This window comes from Anser brachyrhynchus (assembly GCF_964034855.1).
Source record: "Anser brachyrhynchus genome assembly, chromosome: 1".
NCBI lineage: Eukaryota > Metazoa > Chordata > Aves > Anseriformes > Anatidae > Anser > Anser brachyrhynchus.
In genome coordinates this window covers 31,223,925-31,247,971 of record NC_137694.1, presented here as the reverse complement: position 1 = coordinate 31,247,971, position 24,047 = coordinate 31,223,925, and the positions used below count along the sequence as shown (strand labels likewise).

General features: G+C 37.7%; 1 protein-coding gene across 6 annotated transcripts in view; it reads right to left on the bottom strand.

Annotated features, from left to right (window-relative positions):
• CNTN1 (contactin 1) overlaps positions 1-24,047 on the bottom strand; it is a 249,919-nt gene that overhangs the window by 205,721 nt on the left and 20,151 nt on the right. The gene's annotated exons all lie outside the window — the stretch shown is intronic.

The window sequence follows — 24,047 nt, the reverse complement described above, 5'->3', positions numbered from 1 at the left end:
GTAGGTAGAGGTATGCACATACACATTGTGCTTTTCTGCACTTCTAAGGAGGTGAAGAGCAATAACTGTTGAAAGCATAGGCAACTTAGATGATAACATCTCAACTCTCAAATCATTTACAGATACTGATGCAGTATTTGGGACTAGCAGTTCCGCCGTTTTAGTGGGAAACACCTCTTAAGGCACTCTTTCAAAATTGAAGAAACTTAAATAAAACTAATACACATCTCAAAGGTCAGAGCTCTAGGCTTGGAAGACACAAGGAAGAAATAGCTACAGCATTCAATATAAAAAATAACTAGGAATGCCTCTAATGCTAGGCACTTTTGCAAACTCTTGAACAGAATCTCTAAACTCAACAATTTCCATTTTGAATCCACACATTTAAAAGCAAAGCTTAAATTTGGTTTAGTGAGAGCAGCCTTACTTGAACCTGGTGAGCTGCACACTGCCCTCATTTAAACGTAAGAACGCTCAACATGTCTAATATTTTTTTGCGCATGCACATGCAAATTATTAAAACTTGTATGAGATTAAAATGCCTTCATGGTTAATCGACACACATTATCTAATGTTTATTTCTATAATTCCATTCCTTCTCCTCCCTTCTCATTTTGCATTCTGAAGGAGAGAAGGGCAGTTTTTCAGCTGACCTAATGAAAACTCTGCCACGACAAATGAGAAACCAACCTGTGTGCAGTGGAGTCCAGCTGGAGAGAATGCTAATTCTCTGCCTCAATACTGCCTTCAAAGAGATTATTCAAGCCTCTCTCTGACATGGAACACAGTGATCAGCCAGCAAATGCTAGAGATGAAAATAACCTTTATCTGTTTTAACAAAAAGGTGAACTAAAAAAAGCAGTCACTCATGCCCTGAATGTTTACTATTAGCAATGAACAAAGTGACTTTATTTAGTGCTTATTCAATACCTTTCATTGATAGATTGCTTGCTGCACATTCTGGAATTATTAAATCAGTATAATTCATCTATAAGAGGCCAATGGAGGAATAAAATAAGCAATCAGAAACCAGTGTTTAAAAAAAAAAAAAAAAGACCTGTTATTGAAATCCAGCAAATACCCAAGAAATATTGGAAATACAATTAAGCTGTAATTTTGCACATAAAAACTACATTCACCAAAGCTCTGAAGTTACTGGATGTAACTGGATGGAGTGATTTAGAGAATTCAGATACCAAATATCTCAAGAGCCTGAGGATAACTCAGATGAAAAGAATTAGCACAGTCCCGGTATCAAAGATGTGTGGATGAAACAAAGTCAGTAAACGTATCAAAAGAGTAAAGTTAACAAAAAACCTGTTAAAATGATGAATCATACCACTGGAGGAATGTCCTAAGATTTCTGACTTTCACCTGCAGTAAAACAACATATCAAAGCGATGCAGAGGAAGTAACCCATACTACCATGAATACATTTAGCTCAAAAAACAAATGTTAACTTTTGCTCATGACCAGTATTCTAAACATATCTTAAACAACTGCCATAGAGAAGTCAATATATTTTGTCTTGGTCTAACTACATCAAAAAAAAAAAAAAAAAAAAGGTCCTAATAAGAACAGGCAGATAATAACATCATCTGCAGTAGAAATATTTATAAATAAAATCATGACTACAGTCCTCTGCGTGAAGCAGAATAACATCTAGTAGTAATTAAACCTGGCAGTACCTTGCATGACATAATGGTATTAATATCGAGCTTTTATGTAGTGCTTTCCATCAGCAATATCAAAGCACTTTGGAAAAGGAGAAGCATCAGTATTTCCATTTCACGTATTGGGAAGTCAGACAAAAATGATTTGATGGGGTTAAGAACAGGAAAAGATGAACGCCATCTCCAAGCACTGAAGATTTTCTGTAGTCACAGGCAATTTTTCATCAGATTTCAAAAGCTGTTGGTCTCTCATAAGCAACAAAAAGTTATATCTAATTCAAAAAACAACAAAGAGAATTGAAGTATAAAAGATAACCTGACTGTCAGAAACAAAACCTTGTATAAATACAGGTTTTATATTTACACACCCACATACACATGTGTATTCTGGTAGGTGCACTGCAGTGTCCTTAAGAAGAAAAAAAGAAAAAAAAAAAACTCAAAGTGAAAGACACTTAGCCTGGGAAGAAAGTAGGGGAAGAAAGAAATACAGATACAGAGCTTCATCAGAATTGTGACCTGTAAATTAACAAAAGCCAAACCCTCTCAAATGCGATTTATTAATGAGTAATGCTTCAAATTTCCTGTTGATTAACAGAAAAAAAAAAAAAAATTGTAAAGCAGACAGAAAGAAGCAAAAAGCAATGGTGGAGCAGAACTGCAAGCAATGTGTCGCCTTCCTTCAGTATCATTACCCAAACAAGATGGATCTGAAAAGGTCTCCTGAAGGTCAGCAATTTGGGCCTGTTTCACACCATCTACTGGCAAAAATGGAGACTGCAGCATTTGGAGGCATGATGGGGCTTTCCAACATGTAGTTAAAGCTGCAGGTTTTCCTCCACAAATAATTTGTTCCACTTAAACTTCAACCCTCCCGATCAGCAGCTTATGTCTTTTGATCCCTAGTCCATATTTGAGAAACTTCACATGTAATTTTTGGTTCACTATAACTACATAGGAAGACCACACAGCTATACTTTTCTCTGTAGATTGCAGCGACCACGTAGGCTAAGTCTTTTCATCAAGCAGTCATTACAAATCTGTTGCCAGAACTGCAAATTTAAACCAGTCTCTGCCCCCTTCCGAGAACTGAATCTTAAAGCAGGAAACTCCTGTGACAACCCTACTAGGAACAATAGTTTTTTCAAATGTCTAAAATTGCTGAAGCCATTTAAGTGTCTGACAGGAAAAAAGCATGTTTCTAGCATTGCACAGTACACATTTCAAGGACAGAACTGAAAACAACATTTAGGGATTGTGCAGATAAAGCAGTCAAAAAAAAAAAAAAAAGACTTTATGAAGTCTTCCTACTGATAGCAAAGGATTTAGAAAAACTGCATAGTCCTTACTCCTAATTTTGATAAATCAAACTCCAGAAACTACACATTTCTTATGGTCTCAGTAACAGGCTGTACCAAATGGTTTAGGAGACCATCAGCCTCTCTCATCAGTCAAATAGAGGAAGCAAACTCCATCGCTAAGTTTTATTTAACATCCTGTCCTTGTGTTGGTAATAGAAGATGAAATATACATTTATCCAATGAATATTGCTTAATATGTGTTACATTTGTGATGTACTGTGCCTGGGCTGCGCTTGGAAGATACAAAATATATGTGCAAAGATAGCATGGGAGAATGCACAGATTCATGATGAGGAGTAAGGAGGAGGCTGTGCTTGGAAGATACAAAATATATGTGCAAAGATAGCACGAGAGAATGTACAACTCATTACTGATACATTGCTGGGACCTACTCTCCAATCCAAGGCCATTACTTGCTAACTAGAGTCTTAGTTCTTCAACAGTTCTACCCTCCATGTCTTCACCCTCACTACTGCAAATGTCAGGCAGTATTACTAGTCATTATTTATTACACGCTATTCTTTCCTTCAGTGCTATTTGTGTCACTCAGTTTTGCCAGTTCACTGTACACCAGTTTCAAAGGTGAACATTTTTATTCATAATTTTTAATCTTTTGATTTGTAGTTTTCTGTGACTATTCCTTCTATTACAGTTATGAGAAGCAAGAGATAAAAACACTACCCTTTCTATTGCTATTTGTTATCTTCATAGCTTTACATTAGCATTATATCATCTCTGCCCTGCTTAAATAGTCTGAAGAGGTATTGAACCAAGTGCTTTGGTAGCTATTAAGTCTTTGTTTTATATTACTCATGGCTCATTGTCAAGGTATGAATACAGGGCCAGTGAACCTTCCTGCACCTAGATGAAAAACTGAAGGCTACAAGACATAAAGCACAGTAGGAAGGTGAAAATTCTTTTCTAGGTACAAGATTTACATTTTGGATGCACTTAGCTGGATGTACAATGTGGTTCTAGGACGTTGTGGAATGCTGCCATCAAAATCCTGTTTGTTTGCTATCCCCCACAGCAGTTTGGCCACAACATACACAACACTGGAGAAATACCTGAACCATCTCCTGTGCTGCCACTATGCCAACACTACACCATGGGGAGGTCCCTTCCCCTCTGAACACTCTCAGTGGCTGTGTAAAACTCACCTACTTCTATTCTCACACATAAAGACCTCGATTTTGCTGTGGACAAGCATCTTCAAAGATGTAACGAGAGATGTGCTCCTGCAAAGACATTTTTACTACAGCAAGGAAATTTAGCATTGGGTACAGAAACAGATCAAAATGACTTGGACCTAGTTTTAAGAAACAGTAAATAAGACTGATCGTGGTAAGCAGCAGTGAAAAGAAGCAATAGTTTTACTGTCTAATGGACTCCTGAGTAACTAATTTGGAGAGGAGACTGAAAAACAGCCAGCATAATTGGAAGAGGGAGGTAACTCTCACTTGTGATCCAGTAAGAGAAGTGTAGGAGGTTTCATGAAAACATCCAGTAAGTCCAAAGTTGCTTTGGGCAGAGATGGCAGAGAGCCCACAGGGGAGGGGGTAAATCTCAGTAGAAACACACAAAAGCAGTGATATGCTGAAATCCTGTTCCCATTATTATCTCCTGCATTATTTACAGTATCATACGAAAAAGCAATCACAGCAGTTATCACGCCCACAGACAGCCTTGGTGGCTGCTAATTATACATGCAGATTTTTTCCATCATGTACCTCAGCATTCACCAGTAATTAGCACATCATCTGTCTACAAATATGAATGGAGTCATAGAGATGAATCATTTGAGTGATTTCTTAGGATCAGTATTATCCAATTAATGCCATTTAAACATTTGATCTAAATGTCTAAATGTAGACATCTAAGTGTCTTCGTTAGGCTACAACTTCCACTTGTACTGTAATGGGTGAAGCAGTCCTACCATGCCAAGCACCAATGCAGAATACTGGTGATCCAGCTCTCTGTGTTACTTTCCATCTGGCACTCTATCGTTGAGTGTACTTGTAATTCCCTCTGTGCACAAATTTGACTCTATAATAAAAGCGTTAAGGGCACCTGACTGGCATCAAAAGTGCTCAGGACTGTTCCTGCTGTTCTCGGCGAGCTTGTGAAGGTGATGGCAACTTCGTGCAAGTTCACTTCTTCCTCCTCTGGAATGCAGGGTTTGCCCTATTCTGAATGCCTGTCAAGCAGCATGAATCATCGACTGACTTCTTGACTTCTGGCTGAGAGCAAGGGCTATTTCCATTAAATCAGACTGTGATTGTATAAAAGAGGTAAGAAATTAAAGCAGGATTAAATGTTGAAAAGTTAGAGTCACCCTGTGTTCTCCTGTCATCTCTATAATTTAGCTCACAGATCTGAACCCCCCTCTCCACACAGAATACGTTTGCCTAACAGTCAGAACTTCTCACAGTTTATATTCTATCCTCTTTAAGCGTGAAATTTGCTATGGGAACTTTACGGTATTACCTAGAAATTAATCTGCAGTGCCACGTTGCAGTACTATATACTCCCATACAAAGAATGAATACACTCTTTGTTTGAGGAGACAGAGCAGGGGCTCGTATATTCTTTTAAAGGGACTATTTTTGACATAATGTCTTCAAAACATCATCAGTCATCCTCCTCCCCCTCACCACCCTCACAACTTAGCTTACACCACAGCAGGTAGGGAACGCCTCTGAAAAGCTAAAAAAAACACATTTACTTCCATTGGGCTTACAAACAGGTCCTCCAGTTCTCGGCCCTATATGAAAAGATACATACCCCCTCCTTAGACTGTATCTTAAGAAGAAACAACTGAGATAATCCAGGATTTTGCCACAGGTCTGTTATTATATGGATTTACGAGACATTCATTCCCAGGACACATCAGTGAGACTGAATTCTTCAGAGGGTTTGGGTGAAGTAATTCTTGAGTCAAGACTCATCCCACCTAAGTGTTCACAGAGGGGTCCAAGCTACAAGCACAACTGCTCCATCCACGTAGGCTTCCCATGTAAGCCATGGAGAGAGAGAAGCGCCTTCAGCCTGTGATTCACACAACAGGTATGTGTCTAGCTGCTGGGAATGGGAACATTTGAGGACGGAACAAAATCAGTGTAGGAACCTGGGAAAATATTAGTCTAAAAGAGAAAATGTCCACTGTGTTAGAAACCTCCAACTAAAGTGGTCAATGCCACAGATTTTCTGGCGTTTTGGACTCGAGTATCTAAGGTCAGCCAAAGCTCTGTCTTAGGCAAAGCTCTTATTTGGATCTTTCTTTACCTATTTTTAAAGACAATTTAAAAGAATAAGAAATAAAATAACATTAAAATTAACCAGTTTATTACCCTGATATGCAGATAAAAATTCCTAACACCACCTGTGCTAAGCCTTTAAAGTTTTGAGGATAAATATCAAAACTGGAACATCTTATTCTGCCTGCTATACATGGTCTCTTTACTACTAAATTAGTTTTTATTATTCCACAAAAACATTTGCAAAATGCAACCACCACTTTTAAATTGTTCTTTAGAAGTTATGAATAATGACAGATACTTAATGCAATAATAACTTAGGGTCACAGGCCATTAAAGTGGAATCTGAGAATTTCAGAGTATAATTTTAAGAGAAAGTAAAGCTTTAACAGTTCATCAGTTAGGACTTTTAACAATAAAATAATTGTTTCTGGCAACCTGCAGCCTCCTTGAATTTTTATTAAGTCAACTATCTACAGAAATGCTGTTAAGTATTAAAAATTATAGGCAAAATATACTCTTATTCAACCATAAGATAATAACCTCCTCTATGCTGAACAATATATGTAATGCTGACAAATGATGACTCGCTCAAAGATTCTAGAGTAGAAATCCATGAATAGCTCCTAAGCATGAATTATTAATCCTTTTTTTTTCATTTCATAAATCATTCTGATTACACACTTGTGGACTGAAACACTAGAATGCACACTCCACATCAGTTCATTATTTTTTCTCAAAACATGACAAATACCTACCTAGAAGTAATATCTAGGTAGCCACTAATCAAAATATTAATTTTAATTAGCTCAGCTAGGATACACTGTGCTCAGTGCAAGAAAAGAGGGGTGCTTTCAGGAAATTCTCTCTAGAACAGAGTGATAGCTCAACAGGCAGAATTTACCTTCTTCTTTAAACTGTTCCTTGGGAATTTGTTAACAAATTTATTTTTCCTGACACCTGTTGATCAGTTGAATGAGTTGAATGAGATTTATAAAGTCAAAATTAGAATCCCTTGAGATAGTAATCATTAAAACTATGCAAGGATCAGGACTGAAAGGGTGAGACACAACAAGGCTCTTATCCAAATTTTGCTGTCTCAATGTTGGGTTAGTCATTCAAATTAGTCATCTGTATTATTTTTATACGCACTGATCAAAACTTGGAGGAATGTCCCCCCTCTGGGGGAGCCTCCTTCTCATCATCAGCTACAGAGAAAGCACAGATCAATAGTTTAAATGGACACAGAGCTCTGGACGACTACGGTTAGCAAGAGGACACCTCATCTATGCTTAAACTTCTGGATGAGTCACTGGTGGCCACAAGCATCTCAGGTTTTTCCTGATCCCTTTTTCTTTTTAACTGCACCAGTTCAGTGATCCAGGTCATTGTGAGAGCTTCCAAATGCTAATACCAACAAGAGACAGAGGACAAGAAGACCCAGCTCAGAGTAAGGAGGATGCCAGATCTTCTATTTTAGTGGCAGGGCAGATTTACAGCAGAATAAAGAAAATCGTTTCTCACAGTACAAAGGATGCCCTTCTTCTCTCAGTGTGTTTTTATAGCAGAAATCCTTTTTGACTGTGCAAATAGAGAGCTCACTGAGTAATACTTCCACTTGGAAAATTCTCCTTCTTAGTGTGATTTCTAGCAGTTAACTTCTCTGATGTTTATTTTAGCTAATTTACTAATATCACAAAACAGTACTGCATGCCAAATCATAATCAGCAAACTCCCACGATTTAACTTGATTGTTATGTAGGTTGATTCCACAAGGTAATGGCTACTGCATGGTGAAATTCAGCCACAGCCACTGGAAGCTTTGAGTAGCCACTGAATGAATTTCAAATCAATGATACGCATGCTTACACCCTTCTTACTCTTACACTACGTTACTGTTTTCCAGTCAAAAAGAAGTCGATATCTTAACTCTACCGTTCAAGAAATCGCCAATATTAGATACATGGAACATAGATCTTGGAGCTTTAAGCAGGCAAATCTATAAAAAATGACACTGAAGAAGAGAGAAGACCAAACTGAATTAACAGCACCATTGAATACACAGCCTTATGCGGTTACAACAGGTACAATGAAATTCTGCGAAGTTTTTTCCTCTGTCATTTCAGAAAAAAAAGGCAAAACATAATTTGAAATATTTAATGATACTCTAAAGAAATTATGAAATCTGAACTGCTTATAAACAGCAACAAAACTGGTGCAAAAAGCAACTGGCACAGGGCTAACAGCAACGCAACAGAAGCGAAAGGTGCCAACAAGAAGATTCCTCACGAACCGCAGCTGAATAGGAACTGGCAACATCCCAAGCATGTATTAAACAGCTTAAAGTACAATCCCTGACCCTGTTCTGAGCCAGTATTTTAAATGGTTATGCCCTGTGGGGTGAGGAAAAAGGATACGTGGCAGGGAAAGCTGGTAACAGCCTAGACAGTGCTATGAAAGCTTGAAAAGGTTTGTGCAACTGCCCTAACAGTGAGCTTAGCTGATAAATAATATTTACTTGGCTGTTGAACAGAGTGTTTTCAATGCAAAGACTGAAAATGATACAAAAGACATTGGTGGTACAGTCCAAATACAGCTCTTAAAGACACACAACTGAAAACACCATTGCTTACCTCTATAGTGTCTACACATAATTATTTTACGTAAAAGTAATTAACCAGTTGAAAATACACTGCACCAAGACACTAACTGGCAGGTGGTACATAATCCAGTACGTAATGAACCGAATGTACATAAAGGAGAATCACAGCCCGGATTTATGCTGCTAGCCAGCTTGGCCCTCCCGAGTGGCTCTTCAGCGGTAGGTACTTAGCGTTACGCTGCCAACTCATCCTGGATAAAGAAGCTCCTGTGACAAATCCCCCGACAAAGCAGGTTACGTTGCTGATCAGAGCTGAACGTGGCCAGTCCCAGGAAGATGTGGGACCGCAAGCACCGTGTGGACTGGCTGACTGCAGCCAGTGCAGGTGTTGTACACCAGAGCTCCACCAGCGGCCCATGGCCTCTGCATCGCCCACGGTGGCAAGCAGGACAGCAGGGCCAGCTGGAAAGATGGACACTGGAAGCCACAGCCAGGAAAACTGACTCCCTCTGAACCCTTCACATCAGGCAGGCTCTGTTGTTAGTCTTTAAAAACTGGGCAAACGTAGTTCCCACCAAAGTCTGCCACCTCCAAGTAGAAAAATGAGCCATTGGAGAGGGAGTATGAAGACTTTGCTGGATCTGCACAGTAAACGCTCTCTTTTCCTCCCACTTGAAGCAGAAAAAAACGAGAAAAGGATGACCAGAATGGCGATGTAACCAACATCCTCAGAAAGGCTGCTGAGGTGGCTTTACAGCCCTAGTTTCAGATGCTTAGCAAGCATGATGGCATCAGTTACACTTAGGTTGTGTTTTAAAATAACAAGAGCCTAAGGAACCCCTAAGGAACCACTAGGATCAGGGGAATGGCAGTCTATGCCATACCACTGCCGAGCAATACAATTTCTTCAAGGAATTGCTCTGTCTCTAAAGGAGATCCAAAAATAAAGATCCTCTAGGCTCAGTATCCTGATCCTCAACTGAAGTGAGGAAAAGCAAGCAATAAACAGAGGATAGCTTCTATAACAAAGAGAGCTCAGTAACATACATACAGGTGCTGGTGTAATCCTCCAGTTCCTCAGTTACAGCACTTAATTCTCTTCCTCTTCTGCTCTCCATTTGGTCAAAAGCTTCCTAGGCTAGAAAGGCAAAGAAAGCAATTCCCCACCTTCCCAGGGGCACAGCCTCTCCTCCCACAACCCGTGGTTCCTTTCCCACAGAAACACAACTAACTACCCACCTCCTTCTCAGGGACCAAAAAGGTCATGCACCAGCCCAGTCCCCAAAGATCCCATGCTGCTTTCCATCACTGGAGTCTAGGCTTATCTTTTCAGCTCTACACGAGGATTTACTACCTTCCTGCACAAATAAAATAAAGAGTATATTCATCCTACTCCAAAGTGACAAAGGGCAACCAAGAGTGCCAGAGGAGCACAGAGATACACGCACATCTCCTGTGCTAGCGAGCAGCTATATGTCAGGGATGATCAAACTGCAGAGAAGCTGCTACTTTTACCCCCAATTTAACCTTCTCCATTTCATTCTGAGGCTTTCCTTAATTAATGGTTTTCTTAAAGTCAGAGATTCCAGAATCTTTTATGCCATCATGTGGGCGAGAAAATGTAGCATAGCAAAAATCTGGTTGCACACAAGCTGATTGCTGGGGAGAAAGGTCATTACACCAAGCCCTCACAGCACTAAACAAGCATACTCTATTTCCTTCATTTGGTAAGACTGTAAATGTGTTAAGTTAATAATATATGAAAAAGTATTGATTAATTTTCACAATTGATCAGTTACTAAAATATCTGCAACAACTGAGTACTCAATCTCCATAGCATCTGCTGTACTTAAAAAATACCAATACAATACACTTCACTCACCACAAGCTGAATGGTTGTGGGCTGGAAGCTTAATTAGTTAAATGGTAAATTACCTAATTTTAGCTGTTACTTCCAGAAGAGATAAGCTACATATGAATGATTTTTCCACTCCTGTGCCTACTGCTAAAATAAGAGTGACTGTAGTTTGGGAAAGTCTATATCCTTTTCACATCCTTTACCAACCCTGTGACACAAAACAAAAAAAAAACAAACAGGGTAGAAAAATCATTTTCTTATAAAAAACATTCGTCAATTGATTAGGATTTTATATTGAGTAAAATAATAATTTAAAATTACAGTAGGCTGGTTTTAGACTGTAATTAATTCACAATAAATTCTAATGGCCTTATTGAACATATAGTGATGACATTGTATCTTTGGATCACAAACTGAATTGTAAAGATTCGTAACACTATCTAATAATTTCTTTGAGCAGAGACAACACATTTCAGAGAGAATGTTATCCTACCATTAACCTCTTTTCTTAATATATGGACAAAAATAGGTGATAGCAGCTCATATTAAACAATAGCACAAAAATATGTGTTCTAGTGTACTCTTTTAGCTTCCATTAGTAAACAAAAAAGCAAAAACACTTCTACAGTGTTTTATGTACATTTGTATGTAATATTTAATCCAATGTGTCTGATATTAGCCTCAGTTTCACCCAGAGGTGTGTGCTTTTTGTTCATTCAACACAAGAACCCAATGATGAGGAAAAATGTAATATTTGGTCATAACCTACTTATTACTTTTAAACAAATTCCTACTACTAAATATTTTTACCAGATAGCACACATACTCTAATGCTTACATTTTTAGACAAAGAGCTCTAACTCGTTATTTGATCTTGTTTTTTTCAAGTTTCAAATAGAAAATTCCAAAAAGCAGAGTAAGGGAAAAAAAAAAAAAAGAATCAGAATTGCAAAAATAACATTTTAACTTAAACTCTTTCAGCAGCAAAACAATACACTATGTAAGTGAAAAATCAAGTCGAATCTCAAAGAACTCTTAATTAAATCCTCTGAACTATCTGTATTTACTTAAAAAGTAGTTCATTTGCCCGAAACTCTGGATCATCACTGCACTAAGACAAGTTGAATTTATGTACCAATAAAATCACCTACAGAGAAGAGATAAAAAGCAAAGAGTTTAAGGGCTCTGAAAAGACTGTTTTTCATATCTAACTCTTCTCAATATTTCCTTTAAAATGAGAAATTAACTTACCAATAAAGTACTTCTAATAAAGCACTGTATTTTTGCGCATATTGAATTTCTTGTAATATGCAAGAATCTACTTTCAAAATGCAGCACATTACAGTAGATTCAATATGCATTTACCACAAAGCACTCTGTAGAAACTAAATAGTTAAAAACTTTTACAAGAAAACTTGCAAAGTTTTGCATGCAAAGAAATTACTAGGAAAATTTTACAATTTTGATTTCTATTTCCCTTATGCTTAAAATAAAAAATAAGCATGAAGTACATTAAAATGGAACCTGAAGCACCTGCAACCTCATATGCACACGCAAAAGCAGCAGGGAAGTGTTTCAACTGGTCACACAGAAAAATATCGGAAAATCTTTTTTTTTTTTTTTTCCAAATCCTATTTTAAACCTCAAGACCCATACAGCATAAAGAAAGCCGGTGAGCAATGATCATTGGCAAAGTGGCTATTTCTTATTACTGACACCACTAGTTATGCAGCATTTTGCATTAACCGAAAACTTCAGCCAAAAGCCTGGAGAGGAAAGCCCACACAAGGAGAAGAGTAGCAACGAAATTTCAGACTGTGGGGAAAGACCATGCCAGTGTCACACTGCCCGAGCCTCCCCCATCAGGTCTGGGACTATTCCAGCAATAGCAAGGCATCTGGAAACACTACACAAAGCAAGATGAGATCAAACATTTAGCATGCTTGGACTTAAAGATGAAAAGTTACGTTTTCCTGCTGAGCTCTCTGCAAAGCGAGCCGAAAGCAGTTTTCACCCCTGGTCAAGCGGCATTCTCTCCTTTACACCATGTTCCTCTGAATCAGTGGAGTAAATTCAGGACAAGCTCAGCAGCACTACAGCATGGACCAATAAACATAAAACAAAGCAGCACCGGCCCCAGCAGCTCATCATTCCCTAACGTGACTACGAGGAACATAGTGATATCTTTGTTCTTGCTCTGAAGCAGTTATCACAGAAGATTCAACATGGAAAACTCAGCTAAAAGCACGTGTAAGTATAAAACTTCACGGGGTTTAGCTGAACAGAGGTTTCAAAGTTTGGAGCTTCTAATTTAGGGACTTTGTACAGTATCAAAAAGAATAAAGTTCAAACTGCTTCATTGTTCTGACTCACTGGGATGATACTGAATGATACAGAACTTTCTTTGAAAAGGGCAGAAATGAAGATAAACATTTACTTGACTTATGATAATATCAGTTCAGAAGATAGGAAAAGCGCAACTGCTCATTTACACTGCTATGATGTCAAAAGGAAGAGGGTTTATAGACTGCCTTTTATTTGGAAAACGCATTTAAAATTTGAAATGAAAAAATTGGATGCAGGAGATTTGTGATGTCAGAGTAGCAAAGTGTCCCAACACTGTTCTGCCTCGGTCATCACTAGGGCTGACGTACAAAGAAAGCATAACCTGTCTCTAGCCCAGCTCTTTATTTCAGCAGGAATAGCACCAGACCAGAGGGATGGTGAAAGATGTCCCATACACATCTATAAGCACAACACAGCAGCCCAATGAGCTGGACTCCCCTCCACCGGGCCCCATGGGGTGACAAGGGGCTGTGGTGATTCACACCAGTAAATCTAGCTGGCCGCTACAGTTCTTCTCCTCTATGAAGCAATGGGAAGCTGGGCTTTCTGTCAAATACCAGCTGAAAATATTTGAGGATGTGGTCTCTGCTGTTTATACCTCATAGTTACAAAATTAGCCTCAGATTCGTTATTCTGAATACAAAAAAAAAAAATTAAAAAAAAAAAAAGTGTTATCTAATGCTTTCAGATATATTTTATCTACTGATCATTTTTCATCTTGCTTGTGCACTGGAATTGAACTTAGCAATTTTCAACAGTACAGTTTTCAGAGGAGAAAAAAAAAGATAGACTATATTACATTTTTAATGCTGAAATAGATCTGGTATGCAATATTAGTATGTAAAAATCTATACTCCATTTACATCTATTTTCAGCATACCATTCCAGAAACATTTCTTCATATGGCCACACTATTGATGTTTGTTTTTCATTTCATGTATCCATATTGAATGTTTCCTGAATGTTCAAAGTAAATTAAACACATTTATTTTTCTGTACTTAAAATTTTTACTTTGATTGTGCTGCTATAGGCATTCTGAGAAAAGTTTTTGTTTTCTTTTCTTTTTTTTTATGGGTGGGGGAATTAAGAAAAATATAGCAACATTTATAAAATATAGCAAAATAGGAAATATAGCAAAGTGAATACCTACTATATTCCACAACAGAGCTAAGAGCACAATCAATTCTATCTATAAGTTCTTTCTAGCAAGACAAGTTTGGAATGACCTTCAACATATGTAGAGACGCCCCCACACTACCGACAGGGTACTTCCAGCCTGCTCAGTGTGCCTTCCCTGCTGCATGCCATGCCCAGCACTGCACCACTGGCACTTTGGAAGCCTTTCTGAATACTCTCACCCCAACAAAAAGTCTGAATAAATGGAACAAATTAAGCGTTAGGGACTGACCGCGGCCCCCATTCCCCGTTCCCCTGCACCACCCAGGTGGAGGAGTTAGAGGAGGGTGGATGGGGGGAGGTGGTTTTAGTTTGGTTTTGGTTCTCACTGCTCTACTCTGTTAGTAATAGGCAATAAATTACATAAGTCTCCCTGTGCTGAGTCTTCTCTGTCTGGGATGGCAATTGTTGACTGATCTCTGTCCTTATCTCAACCCATATCTTCTCCTCCTGTTCTTTTGAGGAGAGGAAGTACAGAAGTGGTGTGATGGAGTTCAGCTGGCTACCAGTGTGAAACCACCACACCTCGTCTTTAATGTCTAGCTTTTTTTAAGTACCTGGATCTGACCTGGGCACCTTAGACTCACTTCATGTTCAGAGGAGAGAACTAGGTTAAATAGATCTTTATGGTAAAATGTCTGTTTCTCCCTTACGAGAGGTTAACTCAGAATTATTGATTATTGGCAGAAATATCTAACTTCTGGATGCCTAAATTAATTCAGATGAATTTCACCAAAATATATAAGAATGCATTCTGATGTATCCTGAAAATGTCCCAAACTTCCTCTCACTTCACAAGACCTGAGAATGTCACTGCACAGGAGCTGGCTGCCATGAGCAGTGGAAAGTTAGCAGTGACGGCTTCATACTGTGAACACTGTCCTGATTTTCTGATTCCAAGCTCCTAATGAAAAGAAAATCCTTTGCGCTTGGGATTCAGCTGATGCAACTCTTTCTGTTAAAAGGAAGATGAAATCAAGCTAAGTGAACTAATTATGGAAAGTAATCTCTGTATAATTCTTGATAGTAACCTTTTCTTACTTTCCCAGTTAGACATAGTAAAGATACTTCACAACATTTCCAAGGAACTAACAAAAGTAGTTTCCAAACTCTTTACAGAGAGATTCTCAAGAGATTACATTTAATGAGCAAGGCTATGTCTAGAAGGAAAAGGAATACACATAAAAGGAAAGCAAGCAAGCTCTTATATTAGTTCTGAAGGTACTTGACAGTGTAGTTCTCTAGCAATCAAGCATATGAAAAGATTTAATAGGCAGGGAAAGTTGGAGGTCAATGAATACTACAGAAGGCATTCTTACTCAGTCAAGTGAAATCATTACACTGCAACATAAGAGAAACTTGATTAGGATTCATGTACCTTATTTAGTAATTCTTACGGCACGGATGCTTTTCCTAGCTCATTAGATTACTGAATTAGGTACTTCAACTCTAAAAGAGTCTAATGTTCCTCCAAGAACTCAAGCGGAATTTATGAATTCACCTGATAGTATTTTGAAAACTTTTCAAGAGCTACAACTGTTAGCTGTAACATGACGTCAAGAAGAAAACTTTAAAGAACATGTTAGAGGCTTTGTCTAGCTATTGTGAAATTATTAACTTGTATTCAGATTTTTAGAGCTACATAGTACAAACTGATTGTACTATGCTGAGGACAGTGCATACTGTCACTGGTTGTTTAACCACTGGAAAATAGCCAGTAGAAAGAAAAATGGGAAATTGTTTTAATCAAGTAGCTTTCTCAGAGGAAAATTTGCTTTCCATATGACTCTTGAGCAGCACCTCTATCTAACACTTCATCTGTATTCTTCTGTAGCCTCTTACACCTAAGGATCGCAGAGCTTTTTGCCAATATTTATGACACTTCATGGCAAACTTGGAAGGAAAGAAAACAAGCATATCACTGTATGGTAAACAAACAACAGAAATGTTGTAAACTAAGACATTACAATGGACTTAAAATACTTCAGTCAAGAAAAATATATGGGTGGTTTGTCGTTTTTTCTTTTTCTATATAGTGGGAGAAAAAAAGTGTCATTTAAAAATCTTGCTATTTCCTTTCTGTATATATGTTTATATATGTGCACACATATACGTACACATGTAATATATTGCAGGAAGCCACATATGCTGTGGCCAAAGAAAGAGATGTTCAGTGATACAGAATGCAGTTAACTTTTAAGGACAGTTAATGGTAACTCATACTTCCAGCTTTCTGCAGATATCAAAACAAAGCATTTATAATTAGGACATGCGCTTGACATGATTTTGTGACCAAAAAAAGGCCATAGTAATAGCTTAGTCTGATCCCCTGTAAAATACCTGTCATGAACCATTCATTACCAGTAATTATTGTACCAAGTTGAATCACAGACTCACAGAATGGTTTGGGTTGGAAGGCACCTTAAAGGCCACGCAGTTACAACTCCCCTGCCACCTCCCACCAGACCAGGTTGCTCAAATCCCCATCTAACCTGGCCTTGAACACTTCCAGGGACCACCTTCTTATTAAATAATTACATAAAAACACAGCTTTTATGAAAGAGGCCATCTTGGTTAAGGTTAACCTAAGAATAAATAACTCTCACCTTTAAAAAAGTTTTTACTGTATTTTTAATGTAATTATTTGCATTACCAAATGTCATCATTTTGGTCCAGATCTATCTTTGTCTGCCTAATTAAAGGGCTCTCTAGCAGTAGTTCTCTCTTCCAGTGCAGGTATTTACAATCATTAGAGTCACCTATGAACTTCTCTCTACAAACTAAACAAACAGAACTCCTTAAGTCTGTTACTGCAAGGCATGTTTGTTAGACCATGAAGCATTCCTGTAATGAACTTGGTGCCTTCAACTCTTTTCACTGCAAGAAAGGGAAGGAACAGCAAACCACCAGTTCTTCCAATCTCCAGTTCTTTTGCCTTTTCTAAAAGCTATACACATCTTGAATATGTGACAGAATTGAAACAAAATACCCACATCATTTTTTGATATCGTTAACATTTACTATTACATATAATGCATATATTATTAACTCACAGAACTTTTGTCTGGGTTACAGAAGCAGCCAACGTATACCGTTCATGTTGTCACAGAAAAATATATCACTTTTATAGTAAGTGTTTTTGCCTAGAAGAGATTCCTAAAAGGATTTCCCAGCTGTCGTCCTTATTTAAGGGCTAGGAAAAACAAAGTGCAATTACGTGCCTCTCCTTCCAGTAGCACTTAACTTCTTTCATTTCTGAATTAAATTCCTAATTTCTGAAATTATTCAGGAGCTGGACACAGACATGTGAGATGCACTATTTTAAAATTCTCCATTACATTTTAAAGCAAAGACCAAGAGACTAGGAAAAAAAAAAAAAAGGCAAAATTTCCATCATTTACAAGTAAAACACCCATGAGTATAGAAATTAAGGCATTAACTAACCTTCGATCAGTAAATACTTACACAAGCTGTAACTTTGGCAAGTGCCTATGTGGAAAATGAATTAGAGGCAAAAGAACACATCATAATAAGAAATGACACCTGGCATCTATCAAGGGATATTTGTATGCAAGGAAACGTAAGTATTCCCTCAGAATATAAGGAAGAACTTTAAAATAAAAGTCTTTTTTTATTATTTTTTAAATAGTCCTTAATAAATGCACTGATGGTACTTCAACCAAAAGCTGTGACTTTTATTTGCCTTTGTTTTCTCAAACATTATTTTATATTGGAATAAGCTTATTGACAGTTTTAGGAATCCAGCAGTAATTATGGCTATTATTGCTGTTCACAATTTTTTCTAACATATTTTAATATTAATCACTATGCAGAAACAAATACTTGTTCCTTTCTTGGTAATTTTTGTGATTATTAACACCAACCCAGCAACTCTTGACTCTGAGAAGAAAATAAAGCCACTAATATAAAACACATCTCTGATTTGGGTGAGACAGGATTACTTACAGGATCAGCTACTAACAGCAGGAATCAATCCCCCAAACGAGAAAAAAATTGATTAAGATGCATCTCATGGGATTTTTTTCTTCACCCATCTGAGTGATATAGATATCAGGATTAGCACATTTGTTTTAGAGGTTAATTCCTATACAACCAAACAAGGAAGACAGCAATGGAAATGAACAGAGAGAATTTCCAGTCCAGCACGTCTCCTTGCTTCTAGTGACCTGAAATTCTTACACTGATAACAGCCTGCTGTCAGCTCATTAAACAACCGTATGCAAATCTTGCCATCTGCATTAAATGGAGCTATGTGATTCTTGTCAAAGGTACAGTATATATATGGAATAGTCATTTGAGAATCTTCCAGCTTCAGTCCAAATATTTTCAGTTAAAACTGTCTTACCCCATTTTCTGTTCAAAATATTGAACAAACTTCACCTCAACTATATTTCAAATAATCTCAGGATAGTTTTAAATACTGTTAAAACCTCCAAAGGAATGGTCTGCATACTTTAATTACACTTGAAAAAGAATATTGATGGAGTACCTTGTGAAATCAGTGATCAAAGGAACTCAGAGAGTAGTGTGAGTCTATGAATTATATTTCTGCAATGAAAAGATACAGGTGCCAGGCAAACTGCTTAACCAGATCATCAAAAAATTCTTAAGATGCAATAATTGACTAACAGGCATTTCACTGGCCCAACGCCATCAGGTAGACTGGTGATTTCATAAAGGAACCACTGACCTGTGAAAATTATTCTCTGCTTGCAATTATGAAGCACCTCAACTAATTTTTTTTCCCCTATCTGTGAAATCTAGTGTGAATTATTTACCCAAGGTCTGGGTGAAAGGAGAGTATCAAGAGGTTGTTCACAGCCTCCTTCAGCTGCCTGTCTACACAGAATCAGGGCTAAGTAAGAAAATCTAGAAGCTACATACCTTTGCAATTGCAAAACTCAACTTGAAGCCTCACGGGTTACTCTGCTTTTACTACTAATTTTTTTGCAAATAACAGATTTGACTTCCAGTTACACTGAATATGTCGTTTTACACAAGTGCACAAGCACGCACACACAATCTGCCTTTTAAATCAAATTATTTTATTATTTTTGACCAAAAATATCAAATCATTCATCTGATTTTCTTGGGATTAACTTTCAGCACTTATTACAAAAAACTGTCAAACAAATGCTGTGACGTTTTGATTAACATCCCACATTTTGATTAACATCCCATGAATATATACTCCCTAACACACACTCTTCTCATTTAACATTGCCCATTTAATGGTTTAACTTTTGCAATTACTGCTACTAATTATATTACATTACTGCTACATTATATTACATTTCAATACAAAACACATCACAGCACTTCTCTGTCAAGGTAATCCTAAGGTTCTTTTATTTAATAGATTTATGGAGCATTAAATGCCATTGACAGAGCTCTTTAGTTAAAGAAAGAGAATCGCGTTTTCACAGGATTAGCAAACTTTAAATTGTATAAAATCAACAAAAGCATTAGTCATGTTCCTCTACCTATCTTATTCTTTTCTAATACTGTCATGTGATGAAATTCATAATTCACCATTCATTCTCATGAGAAACATGATTCACACTTTTGTGAGCACATTAAGTCATCATAATATTTACTTTATAAATGTTGCTTTATTAATAAGCACTTAGCAGTATGTTTGTATGGAGCCCAAATTAAATCACTTTCGCAGCTGTCGGTCATGTGCCACGCAATTCTACAGTACTAGAAAAATTCATAATCACTTTGCTGATTGTGAGCAAAACTACAATGGATAGTATTATCATTGCTGGCAAACAAATGTCACAGAGCCCTCAGAGAGCCACGCTGTGCTGTGACGGCTGTGTGCAGAACCCTGGAAGTCCTATTTCTGGAAGGGTTAACTACTGCTCCCATGTCTGTTGTTGTATAAAGTATCCTACTAAAGACTGAAGGCCACATAAAAAATGAGATAATTGGCAATTAAAGTGTTGGGAGATTCTAAGTGGTTCAGTTGCTATTGGGCTTGATCCAAGACAGAAAGAAATCACTGAAAGCCTACCCATGACGATGCAGGCTGTAAATAAAGGTCTTAAAATAAATCCTATTCAACTCTAGGCCTGAAGTTATGTTCTAAATTTTACACATTCATAACTATTAAGAGTGATGAATTGCTATCATTTATCAGTTTTATTTTTAGCACATATCCCTCTGAAATGCTTAATTAGGTAATCTAATGTTCCACTTTACTATGGCATTTATCTCTGCAGAGACACCAATAAATGGTACACAAATAAAAATCCTACCAAGGCTAAAGTAGTTCATGATACTTCTGAATTCAAAAGACACAATAAACATCAACCAGTTCACAAAAGAAGCCAATATTGACATTCCAACAATAAACCAGGGCATCAAATACAGCTGGTGAAGAAATTAACAGGAACTAATACACCAAAAATATCCATCATTGTTGCTCGTGGAGCTTCCTATCCTCTTTGCATTTCCCATCTTTTCTCATTCTACTTCCAATATCTGTTTTAAGCAAGTGGCTTTAACTTAGGGGTCATGAGGGATGCACACTCTACGTCCCACTGCTTTAACCTGTTTTAAGTGCTAGCACTTTCACTTAGGACAAACATTATGTTCTGGAACGACTTCCCCAGGACCAAACAGGACTTTTTTTCTGTAATATCAGTTACATTTAGCCTTCCTGAGTAGTCTGCATTCAAACATATTGGTCAAGGTCATTGCTTTAGAGAATCTTTTTACCCTAAGAAAGTGGAAAAGTTAGTGTGACCTACTTTAAAATACTTGTATGCTGATATTGCTTTCAAATGAACATCTAATTCATAAGATTAATGACACAGCTGAACAGTTAATGGGATATGGGAATTATTTACCCTGAACTGAATGTGGGAAAAAAACAACCACACCCCATATTCCACAGACATGCAAACGAGAGGTGTGCATTATTGGGTAAATAAGGAGAGGTATGCATGAACTAATGAAACAGCCTGGAACCCCATTTTTTCAAGCTGTTCATTTGCAGCTTCAGAGTATTTTTTCTTCAGCATAATTCTCCAGACTAAAGAGATTTGTCTCCTCCGTCTATTAGTGCACCATCAAAATCCATATGTGACACTGTCCTAGTTACTGGAGTTCTTATCCTGAAGATGAAGACAAAACAAAATCCTAAGTTTACAGCAAAAACAACATTCTGTTTTGCCTGACGGATCTTTCACAACAAACCAATGCTTTGATCTTATGGTACTGTTTCTAAAATTACTTATATGATTTATGCAAAATTATAATTACAGCATATTTACACTATCTAGGTCCATTGTTGACAGTAGCATCAGTATGGCAGCATAGGAAAAATTGTTGGTTAATTGCTCAAGAATTTGCCCGGAATCTCAGGAACACTTTGCCACCATTGAGCCCCCCTCTCTTAGCTTGCCTTCTTAGCAATTAACCCAATTAAGTTAGTATAAATTTAGTTCATGCATGTTTACAAATGCAAATAGTAATGCTTCTGATGGTGGAATAGGTATCTGTTGTTATGTACCTATGTTGTTCTATGTTGCTGTGGGATCTAGGTTGCTTTGAAACTCTTTCCCAATACAGGGATGGCAACTTGATGTATCAACAGCAGATCACCACCTATGCTCTCTAGGAGCTACACACACAGAGGATAATAAGCCCCAGGCAACAAGTGACTGACTTTGAAATAAATAACTAAATAGAGAACTAGGTGAAGAAAAAGAAGAACAAGAAACTGAAGTGGAATTAAATGACAGAGTACAACCTTATTTTACCCACAAAAAAAACTATGACCAGTGTGTGGGCAATGAGCTACATTTCACCCAAGTTGGAGAATATAAAGGATGCTCCATGCAGTCTGGGACTGTGCTGAGAAAAGATATGTGGTCCATGCAGATCAGAAGGTGGCTATTCCCTTTCCTCACAGTTTGGATTATTACAAACACTAAGCTTACACAAGGATCCCCTTTGAGGCTCTGGTCTTTCGACATCAATCCCACTGAATCTAAACACTAAAAGTAACAAGATCAGTACAGTTGTGTTTACCCATACACATTACACCTCCCCTGTCAGCCTCTGAATCTGCTCTCTTGTATCAATTACCACTCCTTTTTCTTAAAAAGAACTGCTCTTGGAGTGTTCTCTTGTATGCACTGCAGTTACTCCTCCATCCTAACTCTAACACTCATCTCAGCATGTCAGTGTGACTATCTGTGTGACCTGGGTTTTGAGTTTGATGCATACTTTGATATCACACTTATATTTCATGGCTCTGAAAACGAGTTTGGCAGTGCCACTAAGTAATTAAAAAGGTGGTTATATCAGAAGCACAGGTACAAGTCAAAAAAAACTTCTTCATCAAGAAGCCTTCCTCCCTCTGAATCAGACACAGAGTTCCACATTCACAGGAAGACTGGCCTTGGGAAAGATGAAGTGCTGGCGTAGTGTCAAGCCATGGTGAGTCACCACAGCTTTCTTCAGCTTCACAAGAAGATCTTAAAGAGGAACATGACTAGCAGGTTGTTGGCACAGATGAACCCACACTTGCCTGGTCATAAGCATTTTATCTGGAATCAGAGAAAGTAAAACTCTGCTTCAGCCCTTAACTTGGAGCAGTCACAGGTGGCCTAATATATTCTAAATGTCTTTGTAAGTCAGTGACGCCAAATTGATGCCAGTTTTGGAATAACACAGGACCCAGTTACCAGTGAAAGTTTTCCAGAGTAAAAGATGAGAAACACTAATATAAAATACCGTTCATAGGGATGGGAAAGGAACACTGGTAGAATAAGATTTTCAGACCTTCAAACAAGCCTGTCACATTTCCTATAGCTCTGGCTAATCAATAAAATATTCAGCAGTTGCTTAACCTTAGCATGTCCTTCAGGCCACCCTACACTATTATGGCTGTCTACACTAGGAAATTAAAGATGCCCTGAACTGTATTACTTGACACAGAAGTAAACTACTATTGAATAGTCCATATCCACATCATCACAATCCTTTATACGCTAGGGCAGAATGGCCATATTCAAACTGTCTCCTTGAAAACAGTTCCAGGAAAATATTAATTCCTGAACTATGATCAGCATTGTTTCTGGGTGTCCCAGCCCAGAGCCCTTCTAACAAGTTAGCAGGACAGGCAGCTGAGCTCGTGAGCACAAGAATATTCCTTGTCACTCTTTGGTTGTTAGTACAGAGGCGATGCAAGTGTCCCTAATATCAGCTCGAGCAAGAGGTATGAACACTGAATGTTATTCCTACAAATTTACATACTGTTTGGAACCAGTATTTTAAAAATTGTGCAGTTTACAGCTTCTGATTCTAACCAAATACTGGTAGCACCTAGAGTTTAAATATCTAGATGCTATTTGTGAAAATTACACTTTTTCCATTCAAAAATACATTTTTTCTATGGTTATTCAGTCCTTTTTCTAATCTCATCTGCAATATTCAAATGCTCATCTTGCTGTGAAGCAGAGACAATCTCTTATGGCACACACAATTTCAGATTCACATCAAGTGTAACCATACAGAGAAGCTTCTCCTGACCTATAAAGCCCATTATAATTTTAAACATCACGTCTCCAATGTGTTCTCAGCATACAGATGCTGAGTTTGTGGAACAGCCCCCTTGCCTTCATACACTTGGGAAGGGAGATGCACTTGCTGACAGTGCTGAGATTGTCTTAACGCTATAGAGTACGTGGAAAGAAAAAGCAGGCAAGTTTCATATGAGCAATATGAACATATAC